This window comes from Myotis myotis, unplaced genomic scaffold, assembly GCF_014108235.1.
Source record: "Myotis myotis isolate mMyoMyo1 unplaced genomic scaffold, mMyoMyo1.p scaffold_m19_p_4, whole genome shotgun sequence".
Lineage (NCBI taxonomy): Eukaryota > Metazoa > Chordata > Mammalia > Chiroptera > Vespertilionidae > Myotis > Myotis myotis.
In genome coordinates, this window is record NW_023416346.1 from 48,950,557 (window position 1) to 48,973,742 (window position 23,186).

At 37.5% G+C, this 23,186-nt stretch overlaps 1 protein-coding gene and 1 pseudogene across 1 annotated transcript in view; both read left to right on the forward strand.

Moving 5' to 3' along the window:
* The window catches only part of TRPC5 (transient receptor potential cation channel subfamily C member 5), a 161,994-nt gene that overhangs the window by 124,010 nt on the left and 14,798 nt on the right, over positions 1-23,186 (forward strand). The gene's annotated exons all lie outside the window — the stretch shown is intronic.
* Positions 5,409-6,712, forward strand: LOC118654620 (annotated as a pseudogene).

The window sequence follows — 23,186 nt, forward strand, 5'->3', positions numbered from 1 at the left end:
TTGAGAAAAACGAACAAAGTTGGAGAAATCATGCTATCTGATATAAAACTACACTACAGAGCCACAGTAGTCAAACAGCATGGTACTGGCATATAGAAACTCATATAAGTAAATGGAACATAATGGAGACCCATCTGCTCCCCAGATAGCAAAACAGCACCAACCCCACCTAAAGCTCTGACATAAACAGACACCTGAGTGATTAAGATTGCCAGCTGGCAGACAGGCAAAGCATGCAAATTGGTTCCTCCTGCTTGCAACCAAGGCCTGTGGAGACAGACACAAGCAGAGGAGGGGTAGATCACCAAAGACAGTGCCTGACAGTGGTCAGCATCTAAATACCTAATAGGGAGCCCAGAATTTGCATACATAACAGAAGAGTAGGGTGCTAAACCAGCCCACATGGGGCATTAAAGTGCACTGAAGCGAACTAAATTTATTTTATTATTTTTTATTTTTTGCGCTTATCCACTCATTCTCTTTCTCCCTCCTCTATACTAAACCGTGGTCCACTACTCATCCAATTCCTTAACCTTATTTTCTGTGTTTAAGTTCTACCTCTATAGAGTCTTCCTCCCTTCTTCTGGGTTGTTTGTTTTTTGCGCCTTTTGGTTTATTTGTTTGTTTTGTTGTGTTGTCTCCTCATATTCTTTCATTCTTTTTTCTCTTTTTCTTTTCTTTTCTCTTTTATCACTATCATTTTTGCTCTCCTTTCTCTCTCCTAATTCTCTTTTCTCTGGTGGTTACTTCTATTGGGGTTATAAGTGTCTTGAGTACATTTATGTTCTGTTCCTTTTGTGTTGTGTCTTGTGTTGTATTTTATGCTGTTTGGTCAGCACCTTCACAACGGTTGGCATGACAGGGTAGAGAGCAAGCCACATAATCAGACAACCTGAGAGGAGACTCCATCCATGAACAGGACAATAACATTTAAGGACCCACCTAATCAAGAGAACCCAAATATCTCAAGTAGTTGGAATCCCTAGAATATCTAGCCCATAAGACATGAGAGACTAAACTACTGGGTCCCACAAAACATCTACTACATAGACAAATTCAAGAAATCTGGGAGTTATGGCAGTTTTATACAATACATAGAAACAATCACAAAGTAACAGCAAAAATGGAGAAACAAAGGAAAAACCCCAATCTGAAAGAAAAGGAGGATCACCAGGAAAGAAAATAAATGAAATGCAGGCAAGCAATATGTCAGAGAAAGAATTCAGAGTAATGGTTATAAAGATGCTGAAAAGGTTGGATGAGAAATTCACCAACATTTGTAAGAATCAAGAGGAAATGATGAATGACAAAGTGGCAATAAAGAACACAATGAAGGTTTCAACAGTTGACTACAAGAAGCTGAGGACCATATCAGCGAGTTAGAAGACAAGGTAGAAAAACACCCAAGCAGATCAGCAACTGGAAAAAATATTAAACACCAGGAGGAGAGTCTAAGAGAATATTGGAACAACGTGAAATGAAACAACATCTGCTTTATAGGAATACCAGAAAGAGAGGAAGCTGAGTAAGGAATAGAAAACCTTTTTGAAGAAATAATAACAGAAAACTTCCCTGACTTTGAGAAGAAAAAAGTCATGTGTCTAAGAAGCACACAGAGCTCCAAACAAGATGAACCCAAAAAGACCAACACCAAGATACCTCATAATCAAATTGTCAAATATCAATGGCAAAGTAATAATCATAAAGGCTGCCAGAGAGAGACAGAAAGTTATCTACAAGGGATCTCCCAATAGACTGGCAACTGATTTCTCAACAGAAACACATCAGGCCAGAAGGGACTAGGATGAAGTATACAAAGTGATGCAAAGCAAGGGACTGAATCTAAGAATACTCTATCCAGCAGGGCTATCATTCAAAACTGAAGGGGAAAATAGGAGCTTCATGGACAAATAAGAAAAGATAAGGGAGTTATTATCACCAAGATATGAATGCAAGAAATGTTAAAGGGACTGATGTAAAAAGAAGAAATAGAAAGGGAAGAAGAAACACAGGCATGAAGAATAAAAATGGCAACAACTGAATTTATATGCATATATGCATATATATAGCCCATGAACCAACAATAGTGCAGGGAAGGCCTGGGCAGGGGGAAGGAGTGGGGTGAAGGGAGTCAGTGGGAAGAAAAGGGAAAATCTGTAATATTTTCAACAATAAAGATAAATTGAAATTAGGTTTAAAAAATGGCAACAACTAAGTACCTATCAATAATAACCTTAAACATAAATGGATTAAATGTTCCGATCAAAAAACATAGGGTAGCTGGATGGATAAGAAGACATGACCCATATATATATGCCTTCTACAAGGGACCCACCTCAGAACAAAGGACTCACACAGACTAAAAGTGAAGGGATGGGGAAAATTCAGGCAAATGGAAATGAAAAAAAGCTGAGGTAGCAATACTTATCTGTGACAACATTGACCTCAAAGTTAGGGCCATAACAAGAGATAAGGAAAGCCACTTCATAATAATAAAGGCAACAATACAACAAGAGAATATAACTCTGGTAAACATATATGTAACCAATGCAGGAGCACCCAAATACACACTTCTGGAAGATATTAAGGGAGAGATCGACACCAATACAATCATAGACTTTGAAATGTGGTCTATAGACTACATTTTCAAAGATAGACCACATATTAGGACACAAGGTAAGTCTCTAAAATTTAAGAAGTTTGAAATTATATCAAGCATCTTCTCAGATCACAATGGCATAAAATTACATATAAACTACAATAAAAATCAGTCAAACACAAGGAGGATAAGTAGCATGCTATTAAACAATGAATGGGTTAACAAAAAGAGCAAAGAAGAAATAAAAAACATTCTGGGGGAAAAAAAATGAAACACCAAAACAATCCAAAATTTGAGGAATACAATGAAAGCAGTCCTGAGAGGGAAGATCATAGCAGTACAGGCCTACCTCAAAAAACAAGAAAAACTGGTAATAAGTTATATAACCCAACAACTTAAAGAACTAGAAAAAGAGCAACAAGAAAAGCCCAGAGTAAGTAGAAAGAAGGAAATAATAAAGATCAGAGTGGAAATAAATTACATTGAGACCCCCCCCCCAAAAAAAAAGAAAATCAATACCAAAGATCAATAGAACCAAGAATGGATGGTTCTTTGAAAGGATAAGCAAGATTGATGAACCTTACTGGAGGCAAAGACCAACAGTATTTAGCATAATTATGCGAGAAGTCTACTGGAAGGCTAATGGACTTTGATATTCAGCAGGGCTGAAAATCAGCATAATATTGCCCTGCTATTGGCCTAATAGCTGAAGGCAGTCCCCTAATCTGATAATCCTTTTGTTTACCAAACTTTACCATTGATATGCCTGTTTGAATTCCTAAAGGGCAAATGTGCATTCAAGTAAATAAAAGCTGATGGGTCAGGGGTTTCAGAGAGTCTCTCCGCTAGAGAGAAAGGTCTCTGCCTGGCTCCCCCATGCCTTCTAAATTTATATTTCTTGTCTAGTGTATTCATTTGTGCATCAGTCCCTTCTCCAGACCTTGAAACCTAGCCGCAAATGGATGCAGCATTTATAGAGCCTCAAGCCAGGCTTACCAAGAAACAAAGAGAAAGAGCCCAAATAAACAAAATCAGAAATGAAAAAGGTGAAGTAACAACCAACCCCACAGAAATACAAAGGATTGTAAAAGAATACTGCAAACAACTCTACTCAAACGAACTAGACAACCTAGACAAAATGGACATATTCCTAGAAAAATACAATCTTCCAAAACTCAATCAGGAAGAATCAAAAAATCTGAATAGACTGATAACTACTGATGAAATTGAAGCAGTAATCAAAAAAAATCAAGAGAGCCAAGATGGCGGCAAACAGCAGGCTGCAAGATGGTGTGTGAGTGAGAGATCAAAAGGACAGTGCATGGACCTGCGTGTGGGGAGTGTCTATATTTGTGAGTGAGAGACAGCTTTATCCCATGGGACTGTTGGGGACTGGTGGACCCGGCTCCCTGGCTGGGCAGCCTCTACTACTGCTGAAATCTCTCACAGAGTGGCTGTCTCTGCCACAGAGACTGTGCCATCTTGAAGGAGAGAGCTGCTGTGATCAGAAGCCCAGCCTTACCTTCAACCAGGGAGACCTCGGATACCTCCCGAGACCCTAAAACCACAATGCCCAGGGACCAGCTGCCTCAGCTATGAACCCACAAACACTGAGACTCCAGCCTCCCAGGCTGCAAGCGCCTAAAATTTTGTCTATGGGGTGACAAAGTGGCACCAAATACGCGGATAGGCCCTACACCTTCTCCAGAGGATATAGAAGGAACAGCTGAATCAAATAACACCCACCCGGAATTGGCAAATTAAACACAGCTGGCGAGGCAATCCTTAGACAGAAAGGTCAGAGGTCTCCTGGAGAGAGCTCTGACTCCTCAGATTCATCTGAATGTTGTTTAGGTATTTGTTGTTTGCATTTTTTGGATTAGTTGTTGTTTGTCATTTGCATTCATCTCAGGGTGTTGGTTGTTTGCATTTTTTGGATTAGCTGTTGGTTTTTGGAGTTTTATTCCCATATACATATATTTTCCCCCTTCTTTTTTCTCCTCTTTCTTTTCTCTCTTACATTTTTTTTCCTTTTCTCAATATAATTTTTGCACTCTTTTCTCTCCCTAATTCTATTTTTTCTGGTGGTCACCTTTGGGGTTATTGGTATTGTGAATACATTTATGTTTGGTGCCCTATGCATTGTCTTGTCATGTTGTATTTTGTGCCTTTAAGTCAACACAGGGGAGGAAGAACTACATAACCAGACACCCTGAGAGGAGCAAAGATGGGGAGACAAAGAAACAGCCCCCATATGAAAGAAAAGGAGGAATCACCGGAAAAGAAAGGAAATGAAATGGAGGCAAGCAATCTGTCAGAGAAAGAATTCAGAGCAATGGTCATAAGGACGCTGAAAAGCATGGAAGACAAATTCAATAATATATGTAAGAACCAAGAAGAAATGAAGAAGAACCAAGAAGAAATGAAAAATGACATTGCTGCAATAAAGAACACAATAGAAAGCATCAACAGTAGACTAGAAGAAGTGGAGAACCACATCAGTGAGCTATAAGACAAGGTATGAAAAAATACCCAAGCAGAGCAGCAACTAGAAAAGAAACTTAAAAAACAGGAGGAGAGCCTAAGGGAACTTTGGGACAACATGAAACAAAACAACATCTGCATAATAGGGATCCCAGAAGAAGAGGAAACTGAGAAAGGAATAGAAAACCTGTTTGAAGAATTAATAACAGAAAACTTCCCTGATATTGGGAAGAAGAAAAAACTCACACAAGTCCAAGAAGCACACAAAGTCCCAAACAAGATGAACCCCAAAACTGACACCAAGCCTTTTCCTGTGGGAGCCACTGGGTAGAGAGGAGTGTGGCCTTCTCCTCTCCCCACCATGGCGTGTGCTCGTCCACTGATATCTGTGTACTCTGAAAAGGGGGAACCATCTGGAAAAAATGTCACTTTGCCTGCTATGGTCAAGGCTCCCATTCGCAGATATTGTGAACTTTATGCCCACCAACTTGCGCAAAAAAAATAGACAGCCCTATGCTGTCAGTGAATTGGCAGGTCATCAAACCAGTGCCGAGTCCTGGGGTACCGGCAGAGCTGTGGCTCGAATTCCCAGAGTCCCAAGGTAGTGGAACTCATCATTCTGGCCAGGGTGCTTTTGGAAATATGTGTCGTGGGGACCACATGTTTGCACCAACCAAAACCTGACACCATTGGCACCGCAGAGTAAACACAACACAGAAACGATATGCCATCTTCTCTGTCCTCGCTGCCTCAGCCTTATCAGCATTGGTCATATCTAAAGGTCACCATATCGAGGAAGTTCCTGAACTTTCTTTGGTGGTTGAAGATAAAGTTGAAGGCTACAAGAAAACCAAGGAGGCTGTTTTGCTTCTTAAGAAACTTAAGGCCTGGAATGATATTAAAAAAGGTCTATGCCTCTCAGCGAATGAGGGCTAGCAGGGCAAAATGAGAAACCATCATCGTATCCAGCGCAGAGGACCTTGTATCATCTATAATGAGGACAACAGTATCATCAAAGCCATCAGAAACATCCCTGGAATCACTCTGCTTAATGTAAGCAAACTGAACATTTTGAAACTTGCACCTGGAGGGCATGCGGGCCATTTCTGCATTTGGACTGAAAGTGCTTTCCGCAAGTTAGATGAGCTGTATGGCACTTGGCATAGAGCTGCCTCCCTCAAGAGTAACTACAACCTTCCCATGCACAAGATGCTCAATACAGACCTTAGCAGAATCTTGAAAAGCCCAGAGATCCAAGGAGCCCTCTGAGCTCCACGCAAGAAGATTCACCGCAGAGTCCTGAAGAAGAAGCCACTGAAAAACCTGAGAATCTTGTTGAAGCTAAACCCATATGCAAAGACCATGCGCTGGAACACCATTCTTTGTCAGGCCAAGAGCAACAAGCTTCAGGTGGATAAAGCAGCAGCAGCACTAGAAGCCAAATCAGATGAGAAGGGGGTTCCAGGCAAGAAGCCTGTAGTAGGGAAGAAAAGAAAGAAGGCTGTTGGCCTTAAGAAGCAGAAGAAGCCTTTGGTGGGGAAAAAGGCTGCAGCTACCAAGAAACAAGTAGCTGAGAAGAAGCCCGCAGAAAAGAAACCCACCACAGAAGAAAAAAAAGCTGTGGCATAAACTTATACTCTGTCCCATAATAATAGTAGAAAGTGAATATTTAAAAGGGAATTATTGGCGAATGCAGCTGTAAGTTATGTTGTAGCCCAAAATTGCGAAGCCTTCAATAAAAATCAATGTTTCATGACATCTGTCATTTGTTTTGACACATCTTTCAATTTTTAGGTTAATCTAATTATTATGAATTATAACTATTTTTATAATTTCATCCGCTGATCGAAATCAATTGTTTTATTTCAGTTGAATATCAACCCATTGTAAAAGTAAGATGAAAAAAAGAGAGTATTCAAGCAAAGATCGAGTTGTGATTGTCCAGTTCTTGATGCATCAAAAGAAAAAGGAAAAGTTGCAAATAGGTGCAATTACATTAGCTGCAAAACAATTTAAGTGCAACAGAATGACCATATCAAGAATTTGGAAACGTGCTTCCAAAAATAATTGTCAAGGAGAATCTTATGCTAATGTTGATTCTTTGAAGAAACAAAACTGTGGAAATAAATGCAAAGATTATGGAGAAAAACTTAGACATATTCCTCTTAGCAGAAGAGGCACCATATTAGCCTTTGATAATATTTCTCCCGAAATACTGGATAATACGTTTCTGTCACTTCAACAAGTTATGCTGGAAGCAATGAAGAACGATGGCTCCAATAATTTTAAGCTCACGCATACAGGGAAAGCAAAGCTTCGCAGCCAAGGGATCCTACCTACAAGTTTAAAATGCAGTAATGAAATTATTGAAAAATCCGGAAACTATCTGAACACTCAAAATAAAAATCAGGAGTACTATTTTTAATTTATTGTTTAATTTAATCTAGGTTTTTTTTATAATAAATGTTACGTTCTATATTTATTTTCTTTTGCTACTATTATTATGGGACAAACTACATTCATCAACTGCTACTATTATGGGACAGAGGGAGTATTTGTTTATTCCATATTGGTCAAATCACTTTGGACAGCTAATTTTGAATAAAAATATGATCAAAGGCAAAAAAAGAAAGAAAACTGACACCAAGACACATTATAATTAAATTGGCAAACACCAATGACGAAGTAAGAATCTTAAAGGCTACCAGAGAGGGAGACAGAAAGTTACCTACAAGGGATCTCTCATAACACTATAAACTGATTTCTCAACAGAAACGCATCAGGCCAGAAGGCAATGGAATGAAATATACAGAGTCATGCAAAGCAAGGGTCTGAATAGAAGAATACTGTACCCAGTAAGGCTATCAATCAAAGTTGAGAGTGAAATCAGGAGTTTCACAGACATTAAAGGACTAAGGGAGTTTATAACCACCAGACCAGCAATGCAAGAAATGCTGAAGGGACTGCTGTAAAAAGAAGAAATCGTAAGGGAAAAAGGAACACAGGCTGAAGAATAAAAATGGCAACAAACAACTAACTATCAATAATAACTTTAAATGTAAATGGATTAAATGTCTCAATCAAAAGACATAGGGTAGCTGAGTGGATAAGAAAACATGACCCATATATCTGCTGTCTACAGGAGACCAACCTCAGAACAAAGAACTTATGGTGAATGGATGGGAAAAGATTTTTCAGGCAAATGGAAATGAAAAAAAAAAGCTGGGTGGCAATACTTATATCTGACAAATTAGACCTCGAAAGGAAGGCCATAACAAGAGATAAGGAAAGCCACTTCACAATACTAAAGGGAGCAATTCAACAAGAAGATATAACTCTGGTGAACATATATGCACCCAATACAGGAGCACCCAAATACATAAGAAAACTTCTGGAGGATATCAAGGGAGTTATTGACAGCAGTACAGTCATAGTAGGGGACTTTAATACCCCACTAACACCACTGGATAAATCCTCTAAACAAAAAATCAGCAAAGAAACATCAATTCTAAATGACTCACTAGATCAGATGGAATTAATTAACATCTTCAGAACATTTCACCCCAAAGCCACAGAATAGACATTATTCTCAAGTGCACATGGGTCATTTTCAAAGATAGACCACATATTGGAACACAGGCAAAGTCTCTTCAAATTCAATAAGATAGAAATCATATCAAGCATCTTCTCAGATCACAATGGCATAAAAGTAGAAATCAATTACAATAAAGACAATGAAAAAATCAAACATATGGAGGTTAAATAGCATGCTATTAAACAATGATTGGGTTACCAAAGAGATCTAAGAAGAAATAAAAAGCATCATGGAAACAATTGACAATATAAACACAACAATCCAAAATATATGGGACACAGTGAAAGCAGTCTTGAGAGGGAAGTCCATAGCTCTACAGGCCTAACTCAATAAACAAAAACAAAAAAATGGTAATAAATTATCCAACCCTACAACTTAAATAATTAGAAAGAAAGCAACAAGGAAAGCCCAGCATAAGCAGAAGGAAGGAAATAAACGACATAGAGATAAAAAAATATTAAAAGATCAATAAAATCAAGAGCTGGTTCTTTAAAAGGATAAACAAAATTGATTAAACTCTAGCCAGGCTCACCAAGAAACAAAGAGAGGACCCAAATAAACAAAATCAGAAATGAAAGAGATGAAGTAACAATCAAGCCCACAGAAATACAAAGTACTATGAAAAAAATACTATGAACAACTCTATTCCAATAAACTGGACAACCTAGATGAAATGGACATATTCTTAGAAAAATACAAGCTCCCAAAACTCAATCAGGAAGAATAAAAAAACCTGAGTAGGCCTATAACTACCAAAGAAATTGAAGCAGTGATCAAAAATCTTCCAGCAAACAAAAGCCTTGCTCTGGATGGCTTTACAGGGGAGTTCTACAAAGCATTCAAAGAAGAACTAAAACCTATCCTCCTCGGACTATTCCAAAAAATTCAAGAGCAAGCAACACTTCCAAGCTCTTTCTATGAAGCCAACGTTGCCCTAATTCCAAAACCAGATAAAAACACCACAAAGATTTAGAACTACAAGCCAATATTCTTGATGAGCATAGATGCTAAAATCCTCAACAAAATTCTAGCAACTCACATCCAGCAATGTATTAAAAAGATCATAGACCATTACCAAGTGGGATTTATTCTGGGGATGCAAGGATGGTACAATATCAGCAAATCAATAAATGTGATAAATCACATAAATAGAGAGACAAAAGTCACATAATCATATCAATCAATGCAGAAAAAGCATTTGACAAAATCGAACATCCTTTCTTGATAAAAACTATCAGCAAAGTAGGAATAGAGGGATCATACCTCAACATAATAAAAGTCTTATATGACAGACCTACAGCCAAAATAATACTCAATGGGAAAAAATTAAACTCATTTCCCCTGACAATGGGAACAAGACAGGGATTCCCACTTTCACCACTCCTGTTTGATAGAGTACTGGAAGTGTTAGCCATAGTGATCAGACAAGAAGAAGAAATAAAAGGCATCCAAATTGGAAAAGAAGAAGTAAAACTGTCCTTATTTGCAGATGACATGATACTATACATAGAAGACCCCAAAGACTCCATCAAAAAACTACTAGACCTAATGAATTCGGCAATGTAGCAGGATACAAAATTAATACCCAGAAATCTATGGCTTTTTTATACACCAATAATGAACTCACAGAAAGAGAAACGAAAAAAAAAAATCCCATTTACCATTGCACCAAAAAATATTAAGATACCTAGGAATAAACTTTACTAAGGAGGTAAAAGACCTGTACTCAGAAAACTACAGGACATTGAAAAAATACATAGAAGAAGACATAAACAAATGGAAGAACATACCATGTTCATGGATTGGTAGAATCAACATCATTAAAATATCCATACTACCCAAAGCAATCTACAGATTCAATGCAATCTCTATTAAAATACCAATGGCATACTTCAAAGATCTAGAACAAACTCTCCAATAATTCATCTGGAATAAGAAAGACCCTGAATAGCCACAGCAATCCTGAGATAGAAGAACAAAGTTGGAGGGATCACAATACCAGATATCAAGATATATTACAAAGCCATGGTTCTCAAAACTGCCTGGTACTGGCACAATAACAGACATATAGACCAATGGAACAAAACTCAGAAATCAACCCAAACCATTGTGCTCAATTAATGTTTGACAAAGGAGGCAAGAGCATACAATGGACTCAAGACAGTCTCTTCAATAAATGGTGTTGGGAAAATTGGACAGATACATGCAAAAAAATGAAACTAGATCACGAACTTACACCATACACAAAAATAAACTCAATATGGATAAAAGACTTAATCATAAGGTGGGAAACCATAAAAATCTTACAAGAATCCATAGGCAGCAAAATAGCAGACATATGTTGTAGCAATATCTTTACTCATACTTCTTCTAGGACAATGGAAAGAAAGGAGAAAATAAACAAATGGGACTACATGAAAATAATATCTTCTGCACAGCAATAGAAACCATTAACAAAACACCAAGATAGCCCACTGCATGGAAGAATATATTTTCCAATGTTACATCTAATAAGGGTTTAATCTCCAAAATTTATAGGAAACTCATACAACTTAACACAAGGAAGATAAACAATCCAATCAAAAAATGGGCAAAGGACCTAAATAGATACTTTTTGAAAGTGAACAAACAGAAGGCCGAGAGACATGTGAAGACATGCTCAAAGTCACTAATCATCCAAGAGATGCAAATCAAAATGTCAGTGAGGTACCATCTCATACCTGTCAGAATTGCTATCATCAACAAGTCAACCAACAAGTGCTGGTGAGGGGAAAAAAAGGAACCCTCATGCATTGCTGGTGGGAATGCAGACTGGTACAGCCACTGTGGCAAACACTATGGAGTTTCCTCAAAATATTAAAAATGGAACTCCTATTTGACCCAGTAATCCCACTTCTAGGAATATATTCCAAGAAATCAGAAACACCAATTAGAAAGGATATATGCACCCCTATGTTCATAGCAGCACAATTTACAATAGCTAAGATTTGGAAACAGCCCAAGTACCCATCAGCAGATGAGTGGATTAAAAAACTGTGGTACATCTACACAATGGAATACTATGTGGCTGTAAAAAGAAAGAACTCTTACCATTTTTAACAGCCTGGATGGACCTGGAGAGCATTATGCTAATTGAATTAGGCCAGTTGAAAAAAGGTAAATATCACATGATCTCACTCATTTGTGATATATTATGAGCAACATAAACTGAGGAACAAAAATAGATCCAGAAACATAGAAGCATCGAACAGACCGTCAAACCTCAGAGGGCAGGCAGGGGAGGGTGTAGTTGGGTAAGAGATCAACCAAAGGACTTGTATCCATGCATATGAGCATAACCAATTGACACAGACAATAGCAGGGTAGGGGCATGTGCTGGGAGGCGGGAGCAGGTGGGTAGAGGTCAAGGGAGGAAAAAGGAGACATGTAAAACTTTCAAAAATAAAGAACTTTTAACAATACAGGGAATTTGTAAGTGCAGTGAGAAAACTCATTTGATTGTAAACTTACCTCCAACAGCAAGTACATGTATATTTTGAATCTGCTTTTTTTTTTTTTTGAGTGACTGCTTTTACGATTCTCTAATCAGCTTAATAATTTCAAATGAAAATATAAAAAACCAAAGTCATCAGGCATGCAGTTATATTGTAAGCTCAAAAAGTAGTGCTTTGAAAAATAATAGGACTATTGCCTAAAAATGCTAATATATTACCTCTTTTCCCCCCTATACTCAATTTTGAAACTACCTTCAGGCCAAAATAGCAATCAATAAAAATAAAAATTTGAAATACACTTTATAAAAAAAAGAAGGGAGGGCGCAGAAATAAACCCACACCTTTACAGTCAATTAATATTTGACAAAGGAGGCAAAAACCTATAATGGAATAAAGATAGCCTATTCCAGTGGTTGGCAAACCGTGGCTTGTGAGCCACATGCAGCTCTTTGGCCCCTTGAGTGTGGCTCTTCCACAACATACCACATGCGGGCTTGCACGTACAGTGCGATTAAAACTTGGTGGCCCATGTGCGGAAGTCGGTTTTCAGAAAGGAGATAGACAAAACAAGTATACAAGACAAGTGTGGATGGGAGAGTTGGAAGGAGTCGACCTCAGCGAAGGTACCTCAATAAGATTGAGGACGTTTTTAGCAAAGGCCAGCTTAGGAGTACCCTAACTGAGTTAATAACAATGTATATAGTTTAAGTTTAAAAAATTTGGCTCTCAAAAGAAATTTCAATCATTGTACTGTTGATATTTGGCTCTGTTAACTAATGAGTTTGCCGACCACTGGTCTGTTCAATAAATGGTGTTGGGAATATTTCACAGATACATCAAAAAAAGAAAACTAGTCTACCTTCTTACATGATACACAAGAATAAACTAAAAATGGATTAAAAATTTAAATGTTAGACTTGAAACCATAAAAATCCTACAAGAAAACACTGGCAGTGAAATCTCAGACATTTGTCCTAGCAATACTTTTTTTTCTGATATACCTCCTCAGGCAAGAGAAACAAAAGAAAATTAAACAAATGCAACTACATCAAACTAAAAATAAGTTTTTGCACAGCCAAGGAAAACCGTCAACAAAATGAAAAAATAACCACTGAATGGAATAACATATTTGCCAATGATATATCTGATCAGGGGTAAATATCCAAAATTTATAAGAAACATAAAACTCAACACCAAAAAAAAACGCAATCCAATTAAAAAATGGGCAAAGGACCTGATCCTGAATAGATATTTTTCCAGAGAGGACATACTGATGGCCAATAGACATATGAAAGTATGCTCAACATCACTAATCATCAGAGAAACAAAAATTAAAACCACAATGAGATATCACCTCACACCTGTCAGAATGGGGATCATCACCAGCAAATGAAATATCCACCCTCCATTTTCAGGAGAGGACTGAGGAGCATTCTCTCTGCAAATGCTGCAGGGGGCACCAAAGGCTGACTATTTAGATCTCCGCATCCTGCCTGGGACTGGCCTGGGCCTCCCTCTCCTTGTCTAACACAGAAATGGATTCTTTTGTCATTCTGCATCAATGCTCACTCATGATTTTGTCAACAAGCTATCTGAGAACCCACATCTGCTAGGATGAAAGCTCTTTGCCTCAAAATGTTGAGGATATACTTTGGCGGATTTTGGCTGAGCAACAACTTCTGCTTCCAACCAACAGCAACAGCAGCCTTTTGATGATTTTGGTGACTGGCTAAGATGCAAGTGGGAATGGGAAGAGGACAAATGAAAGGAAGTAGGTTTTCTTTCCCTGTACCAATGGGCAATCAAACAGAGCAGATAGATGCCTTGGCTGCTCCTATGCATTCAAGATTCACCTGTTCTGAATATGCATTAGGAACATCAGTAGTTGTCCTGGAAACTCTACCTTAGGTAACTCAAACAGAAACAGGACCAACTATGCAAGTGATAGGAAGGGCCTAGTGCCCAAAAATACCTCTGCCTATCTGCTGACTGATGTTCTTTACTCTTCCATTCATTCATTAACAATAAATATCTCTTGGATGTATATAAACTAATTTAACAAGTACAGAGGTGGACAAAAGTAGGTTTACAGTTGTGAGTACGTGAAACACAGAGTTTATTTTTGTATGACTGTTTATTAATTATTGTATCATTTTCCATACAAAGAGATATAAACCTATTTTTTGCCCAGCTTGTATTTATTGAGAGAAGACTCTGTAGTACACATTCTGTTATTGGCACTGGGGATGCAGTAGGTGATAGGTAGACAAGACAGAGATGTGGTCCTTGTTCTCATAGGGTCTACAACCATTGAGCTACAGTTTCAAATACCATTATATGTATTTTGTTTCTTTACCTTAAGACTGCCCTTAATCTTTTATGATTTATTTATTGCTTTGATAATCTGATGAATATGGACAAAAAATGCACATATGAGCAAACGTGTATAAAATTTAGCATAAAATCTCAGGTTTTTTATTTACTTATAAACATCCTCCCACTGTCATCCGGAAATCCCTCACCTTAAGACCTTGTTCCCAGTTATAATGCAAATGTGTTTTGAGCAGTTAATAGGTCACTTATGACTAGGTATAAATGAGTCCAATCCTTTACTGATCAGGTTTTCCTATGAGGTCAAGCAAGTAAAGAGATACCATGAAGTAAATGGAGCTGGAGAAGACTGGGGAGGGAACACCAACAAGGAAAAGAGATTGGATACCCGCTTTACTGAGTGTTTGGTGTTTATATTTGTTTGGTTTATCTATTGGCTCTGTGGTGTTCTCTCCATAAATATATATTCTCCTTTTTCTTTTCTCTCCTATCTTTTTTTCTCTCTCTTAGATATCATTTGTGCTCTCTTTTCTCTCCCCTAATAATCTTTTCTCAGGTTATTGCTTATATTGGGGTTATTGGTGCTGTGAGTACATTCATGCTTTGTTCCCTTTGGGTCATGTCTTATTAAGGTGAATGTTTTGGGATTAGTGTTCTACATTCTATTTTCATCTTTCCTTTAGCATCCTTTTACTCTACCTCAACTTTACCTTTATGCCAAAACTCTCTTCCTCACTTTTCCCCTTTTGTTGTCCTATTTCTCTTACCCTATCCCTGCCTTAGATTTATCATATTCCTTATTTTTACCCCCAGTTAAAATTTCACACTACTTATATATCTAATTACCAATCTCCTGCTCTAAATCCATACACACCTCTCTCTTCTCTTTCTTCACTATCCAAAGTTTTGTTCTCTCTGTCGTTTTGTTGTTGTTTGCCTGATTGTTGAGTATATTGGGGTTTTTTTATGCTTGTTTGTGAAATTGTTGGGGTTTTTTTCTTTTTCTGTTGGGTTTTTTTCCAGTTATTTTTTGCTTCTGTTTTCCCTCGCCTCGCTTGATATTAGTTGTTGTTTGTAGTTTGCATTTATTTCCAGGGATCTGTTGCTGGAATTTGTTGGGATTAGTGACTGTTCTATTGGAGTTTTCTCCCCATATAATCAGTTTCTTCCCCTCTTCCATTTCATTCTCTTTCTTTTCTCTCTTACTTTTTTTTTCCTTTTCCCAATTTCATTTTTGCACTCCTTTTTTTTCTTTTTCTCTTTTTTCTTTTTCTCGTGTTTCTTCTTTATCCCCTAATTCTCTTTGATCTGGTGGTCACCTTTATTTGGGGTGATTAGTATAGTGACTACATTTGTGTTCAGTGACTTGTGCATTGTGCCTTCTTGAGTTGTATTTTGTGCCTTTAAATTAACGCAGCAGAGAGAGAACTACATAACCAAACACCTGTAAAAGAGAGATCATGGGGAGACAAAGAAACAGCCCGCATATGAAAGAAAAACAGGCATCACCAGAAAAGGAAGTAAATGAAATGGAGGCAATGGAGGCAAGCAACCTGTCAGAGAAAGAATTCAGAGAAATGGTCATAAGGTGGGTGAAAGACAAATTCAACAATATGTGTAAGAACCAAGGAGAAATGAAGAAGAACCAAGAAGAAATGAAAAATCACATCACGACTATAAAGAACTCAATAGAAAGCATCAACAGTAGACTAGAAGAAGCAGAGGACCGCATCATTGAGCTAGAAGACAAGGTAGGAAAAAATACCCAAGCAGAGCAGCTTCTAGAAAAAAAAAAATTAAAAAGCAGGAAGAGAGCCTAGAGAACTTTGGGACAACATGAAACGAAACAACATCAGCATAATAGGGGTGCCAGAAGGAGAGGAAACTGAGCAAGGAATAGAAAACCTGTTTGAAAAAATAATGACAGAAAACTTCCCTGATATAGGGAAGAAAAAAACTCACACAAATCCAAGAAGCTCATAGAGTCCCAAACAAAATGAACCCCAAAAGACCAATGCCAAGGCATATTATAATTAAATTGGCAAACACCAACGACAAAGCAAGAATCTTAAAAGCGGCCAAAGACAGACAGAAAGTTACTTACAAAGGATCCACCATCAGACTAGTGACGGATTTCTCAACAGAAACACATCAGGCAAGAAGGGAATGGAATGAAATATACAAAGTAATGCAAAGGAAGGGTCTGAATCCAAGAATACTGTACCCAGCAAGGCTATCAATCAAAATTGAGGGTGAAATCAAGACCTTTACAGACAAAAAAGGACTACGGGAGTTTATTACCACCAAACCAGCAATGCAAGAAATCCTAAAGGGCCTGCTGTAAAAAAAAAAAAAAAAAAAAAAAAAAAAAAAAAAAAAAAGAAAAGAAGCAAAGAAGGAACACAGGGGTAAAGAATAAAAATGGCGACAAACAAGTATCTATCAATAACAACTTAATAACTTTAAATGAAAATGGATTAGATGCCCCAATCAAAAGATGTAGGGTAACTGAGTGGATAAGAATACATGACCCATATATCTGCTGTCTACAGGAAACCCACCTCAGAAAAATAGACACACACAGACTGATGGTGAAGGGATGGGAAAAGGTTTTTCAAGCAAATGAAAATGGAATAAAAGCTGGGGTAGCAATACTTATATCTGACAAATTAGATCTCAAAGTGAAGGACATAAAAAGAGATAAGGAAGGCCACTTCATAATACTAAAGGGAGCAATCCAACAAGAAGAAATAACTCTGATAAACATATACGCACTCAACATAGGAGCACCCAAACACATAAGAAAACTTCTGGAGGAGATCAAGGGAGAGATTGACAGCAATACAATCATAGTAGGGGACTTTATCACCCCACTATCACCATTGGACAAATCCTCTAAACCAAAAATCAACAAAGAAACATCAATCCTAAATGACTTACTAGATCATATGGAATTAATTGACATCTTCAGAATATTTCACACCAAAGCAACAGAATATACATTCTTCTCAAGTGCACATGGATCATTTTCAAAGATAGACCATATATTGGGTCACAGACAAAGTCTCTTCAAATTCAAGAAGATAGAAATCATATCAAGCATCTTCTCAGATCACAATGGCATAAAACTGGAAATCAACTACAATAAAACCAATCCAAAAAATTCAAATACATGGAGACTAAATAGCATGCTATTAAACAAATACTGGGTTACCAGAGAGATCAAAGAAGAAATAAACATCATGGCAACAAACAACAATGAAAATACAACAATCCAAAACCTATGGGACACAGCAAAAGCAGTTTTGAGAGCGAAGTTCATAGCTCTACAAGCCTACTGCAAAAAAAAAAAAAAAAACAAGAAACAACAATAATAAATTACCTAACCCTCCAACTCAAAGAGTTAGAAAGAGAGCAACAAGAACAGCCCAGTATAAGCAGAAGGAAAGAAATAATAAAGATCAGAGCGGAGATAAATGACATAGAGACCAAAAAACAATACAAAAGATCAACAAAACCAAGAGCTGGTTCTTTGAAAGGATAAACAAGATTGATGAACCTCTAGCCACGCTCACTAAGAAACAAAGAGAAAGGACCCAAATAAACAAAATCAGAAATGAAAGAGGAGAAATAACAACAGACCCCCAGAAATACAAAGGATTGTTAAAAAATACTATGAACAACTCTACTCCCACAAACTAGACAACCTGGAGGAAATGGACATATTCCTAGAAAAATACAACCTTCCAAAACTTAATCAGGAAGAATCTAAAAATCTCATTGGAAGAAATTGAAGCAGTAATAAAAAAGCTTCCAGCAAACAAAAGCCCAGGGTCAGATGGCTTCACAGGGGAGTTTTACCAAACATTCAAGGAAGAACTGAAACCTATCCTCCTCAGACTTTTCCAAAAAATTCAAGAGGAATGAATACTCCCAAGCTCATTCTATGAAGCCAACATCACCCTAATACCAAAACAAGATAAAGACAACACAATGAAAGAGAATTACAGGTCAATAACCCACATGAACATAGATGCCAAAATCCTCAACGAAATCCTAGCAAATCAGATCCAGCAGTACATCAGAAAGATCATACACCATGACCAAGTAGGTTTTATCCCAGGGATGCAAGGATGGTACAATATCCACAAATCAATAAACATAATACATCACATAAGCAAATTGAGAGATAAAAACCACAAAGTCATATCAATTGATGCAGAAAAAGCATTTGACAAAATCCAACACCCTTTCTTGATAAAAACTCTCAGCAAGGTGGGAATAGAAGGATCATACCTCAATATGAAAAAAGCCATATATGACAAACCCAGAGCCAACATCATACTCAATGGCAAAAACTAAAACCATTTCCCCTAAGAACAGGAACAAGACAAGGATGCCCCCTCTCACCACTCCTGTTCAACATAGTACTGGAAGTACTAGCTGTTGCGATCAGACAAGAAGAAGAAATAAAAGGTACCCAAATTGGAAAAGAAGAAGTAAAACTGTCCTTATTTGCAGATGACATGATACTGTACATAGAGAACCCTAAAGACTCCATCAAAAAATTATTAGACTTAATAAATGAATTCAGCAATGTAGCAGGATACAAAATTAATGCCAAGAAATCTATGGCATTTCTTTACACCAATAGTGAACTTACAGAAAGTGAGACTAAAAAAGCAATCCCATTTATCATCACACCAAAAAAATTAAAATACCTAGGAATAAACTTAACTAAGGAGGTAAAAGACTTATATGAAAAAAACTATAGGACACTGAAAAAAGTGATAGAGGAAGACATAAATAGATGGAAGAACATATCGTGTTGATGGATTGGTAGAATCAACATCATCAAAATGTCCATACTACCCAAAGCAATCTATAGATTCAATGCAATCTCCATTAAATTACCAACGGCATATTTCACAGATCTAGAATGAATGTTCCAAAAATTCATCTGGAATAAAAAAAGACCTCGAATAGCTGCAGCAATCCTGAGAAAGAAGAACAAAGTAGGTGGGATCTCAATACCAGATATCAAGCTGTATTACAAAGCCACTGTTCTTAAAACAGCTTGGTATTGGCACAGGAACAGACATATAGATCAATGGAATAGAATAGAGAACCAGAAATTGACCCAAACTACTATGCCCAATAAATATTAGACAAAGGAGGCAAGAGCATACAATGGAATCAAGACAGTCTCTTCAATAAATGGTGTTGGGAAAATTAGACAGATACATGTAAAAAGATGAAACTAGACCACCAACTCACACCATACACAAAAATAAAAGACTTAAACGTAAGATGGGAAACCATAAAAATACTAGAGGAATCCACAGGCAGCGAAATCGCAAACATATGCCAAAGGAATTACTTCTCTGATACTGCTCCTAGGGCAATGGAAACTAAAGAGAAAATGAACAAATGGGACTACATCAAAATAAAAAGCTTTTGCATAGCAAAGGAAACTATCAACAAAACAACAAGAAGGCCCACTGCATGGGAGAACATATGTGCCAATGATATCACCGATAAGGGTTTAATCTCCAACATTTACAGGGAACTCATGCAACTTAACAATAGGAAGATAAACAATCCAATCAAAAACTGGGCAATGGACCTAGATAGACACTGTACGAAAGAGGACATACAGAAGGCCGAAAGACATATGAAAACATGCTCAAAGTCACTAATTATACAAGAGATGCAAATCAAAACGACAATGCAGTATCATCTCACACCCGCCAGAATGGCTATCATCAACAAATCAACAAACAACAAGTGTTGGAGAGGATGTGGAGAAAAAGGAACCCGTCTGCACTGCTAGTGGGAATGCAGACTGGTGCAGCCACTGTGGAGAACAGTGTGGAGTTTCCTCAAAAAACTAAAAATGGAACTCCCATTCGACCCAGTGATCCCACTTCTAGGAATATATCCCAAGAAGCAAGAAACACCAATCAGAAAGGATATATGCACCGCTATGTTCATAGCAGCTCAATTCACCATAGCTAAGATTTGGAAACAGCCTAAGTGCCCATCAGCAGACGAGTGGATTAAAAAACTGTGGCACATCTACACAATGGAATACTACACTGTGGTAAAAAAGAAGGAACTCTTGCCATTTGCAACAGCATGGATGGAACTGGAGACCATTATGCTAAGTGAAATAAGCCAGTCAGAGAAAGATAAATACCACATGATCTCACTCATTTGTGGAATATAGAGAACAACATAGACTGATCAACAGGAACAGATCCAAAGACAGAGAAACAGTGATCAGACTATCAATCCCCAGAGGGAAAATAGGGGAGCGTGGGGGTAAGGGGAAGAGATCAACTAAAGGACTTGTATGCATGCATATAAGCCAAACCAATGGACACGGACAACAGGGGGATGAGAGCATGAGTGGGGGGTGGGGAAGTTGGGGGTTAATGGGGGGATGAGGACACATTTGTAATACCTTAACCAATAAGGAAATTAAAGATAAAGAAAAAGAGATTGGAGGCACTGGAGTAAAATGTCACCATCAGCACAGTTTTATAAAGGATCAGGTCTGTGCAACAGTCCTCAAGCCAAAATTGCTTTCAACCCCTACATAAAATAGCAACTATCAACGGAAAATTGGAAGATAAAAATGCCTGTGTTTATATTTTAAAAGATTTCAGATCTGAATCTCAGGAAGAATTGTTTCTTGTGGAAGAAAATGTTCTCTTCATAGGCAACAAATAATATTTGTAGATAAGTCAAATGACCATGGCCCAAAGTTCATAGTTGGAAAACATGATTCTTGACTTCTGTCCTGTTCCCATTATCCTTGTTCTGGGCATCAGGGATCAGTTGACAGGAAAGATAAGTGATACAAATGTTCTTTAATTTCCTAGCAGTTTGAGGATTAGAAACTAAATGTGAGTGCTGAGTTATTAATATTAATAAGGTATCTCTCCTGCCATGTGGTCACTGGAGCCCTGTGTTGCCACCAGGCTCAATGTGAGAGACAGCACAGGCCAGAAGGTGTCCTCTAGTTACAACATACATGGTGTCCTGTAGCTACAACACATATGTCACAATACCCAGAAGGATCATCAGAGGTTACAACCCACTGCATTACTCTGCCTTTTACTTGAGATATGACAGTAAAGTTATACAATCTCAGCTGTCAAGGTCAATCTGTTTTTGTCTAAAAGAAGGAAAAAAGAAACGATCTAACAGTAGAAATGAGGGGAAAAGTGAACTGTATTTACCTCTTCCTTATTCTCCTTTCTTCTCTCACAGGACTTTGCTTTTTCCTATTTTCTCTTTCCCAACTTCCCCTAGGTATTTGAACTTATAGAAGTACCCAAGTCTATAAAATTGTGAGCAAATCACAAAGGTTTGATGAGAAATATATTTATCATTAAGCTTAATAAATGTTGCTTATCAGGAATCCCCGATAGTGAAAAAAAGAAAGTATTGCAGGTCTCCTCATTCATGGGATAATCAACACCAATTACTAAAGATCTGAGCTACCAATATTAGAATCCTCTTAACTGACTGCATCAAAGTTTCCATTAGCCCAAACCTAAAGATTCCCGGAGGTACAAAGAAGTTTTCATCACTCCAAGGACTCTCTAAGACAGTGGTTCTCAACCTTCCTAATGCCGCGACCCTTTAATACAGTTTTTCATGTTGTGGTGACCCCCAATTTCATTGTTACAAATTGAACATAATTAAAGCATAGTGATTAATCACAAAAACAATATTTAATTATCTATGTGTTTTCCGATGGTCTTAGGCGACCCCTGTGAAAGGGTTTTGCTATTAATACCTTATTTCATACATTTCATATAGGAAAACTAACCAACACAAACATACCTTACGCTAAAGTCCCTCCCTCTTTAAGTGTCTGACACATAATAGGCTCTCACTTGATATCTATTGAATAAATAAACAAATTAATGATTTTTATGCACGTGACTTCCCAGAATATTTGCAAGTGTGAAGACTGAGCAACGGTCAAAGCTGACCAAGCCTAAGCTTAGTTTCCTCTAGTTCAAGAGGTGGCAAAGTTTTTCTGTAAAGGGTCAGATAGTGAACATTTTAGGTTTTGTGGACTATAAGATCTCTGTTACACTATTTAATTCTGCTCTTTTAACATGAAAGAAGCCTTTGAATATACATAAACAAATAAGTGTGACTGTGTGACAATAAGACTTCATTTAAGGGCACTGAAATTTGAAATTCATGTAATTTTCAAGTGTCCAAAATACTTATACTTTTGATGTTTTTCAACTATTTAAAAATGTAACAACCATTCTGAGCTTGCAGACTATACAAAACCAAGTAGCAGGCCATATTTGGCCTGCAGGCCATAGTTTGCCTACCCCTACCTAAGTATGTCTAAATATGTCTCTTTTCTACCTTATTAGCTCCAGAAGATAGGGACTCTGCTTTAGGTTTTCTTTATATTTCCCTGGTGCCTAGTAAAATGTGGGAAACACAGTAGGAACTAAATTAATACTTTTTTACTGACTGATAGGGATTTGCTTGGGGAAATCTGTGACCTATAGTTCGTCAACCATTTTAAAAAATACATAATGTAGATGTATATCCATTGCAAGTGTTTAGAGATGAATAAATTTCTATGGCAATGGGCAGGGGTATTATCTAACTAAAAGGAAGTCTGCCTAGATGATGGATT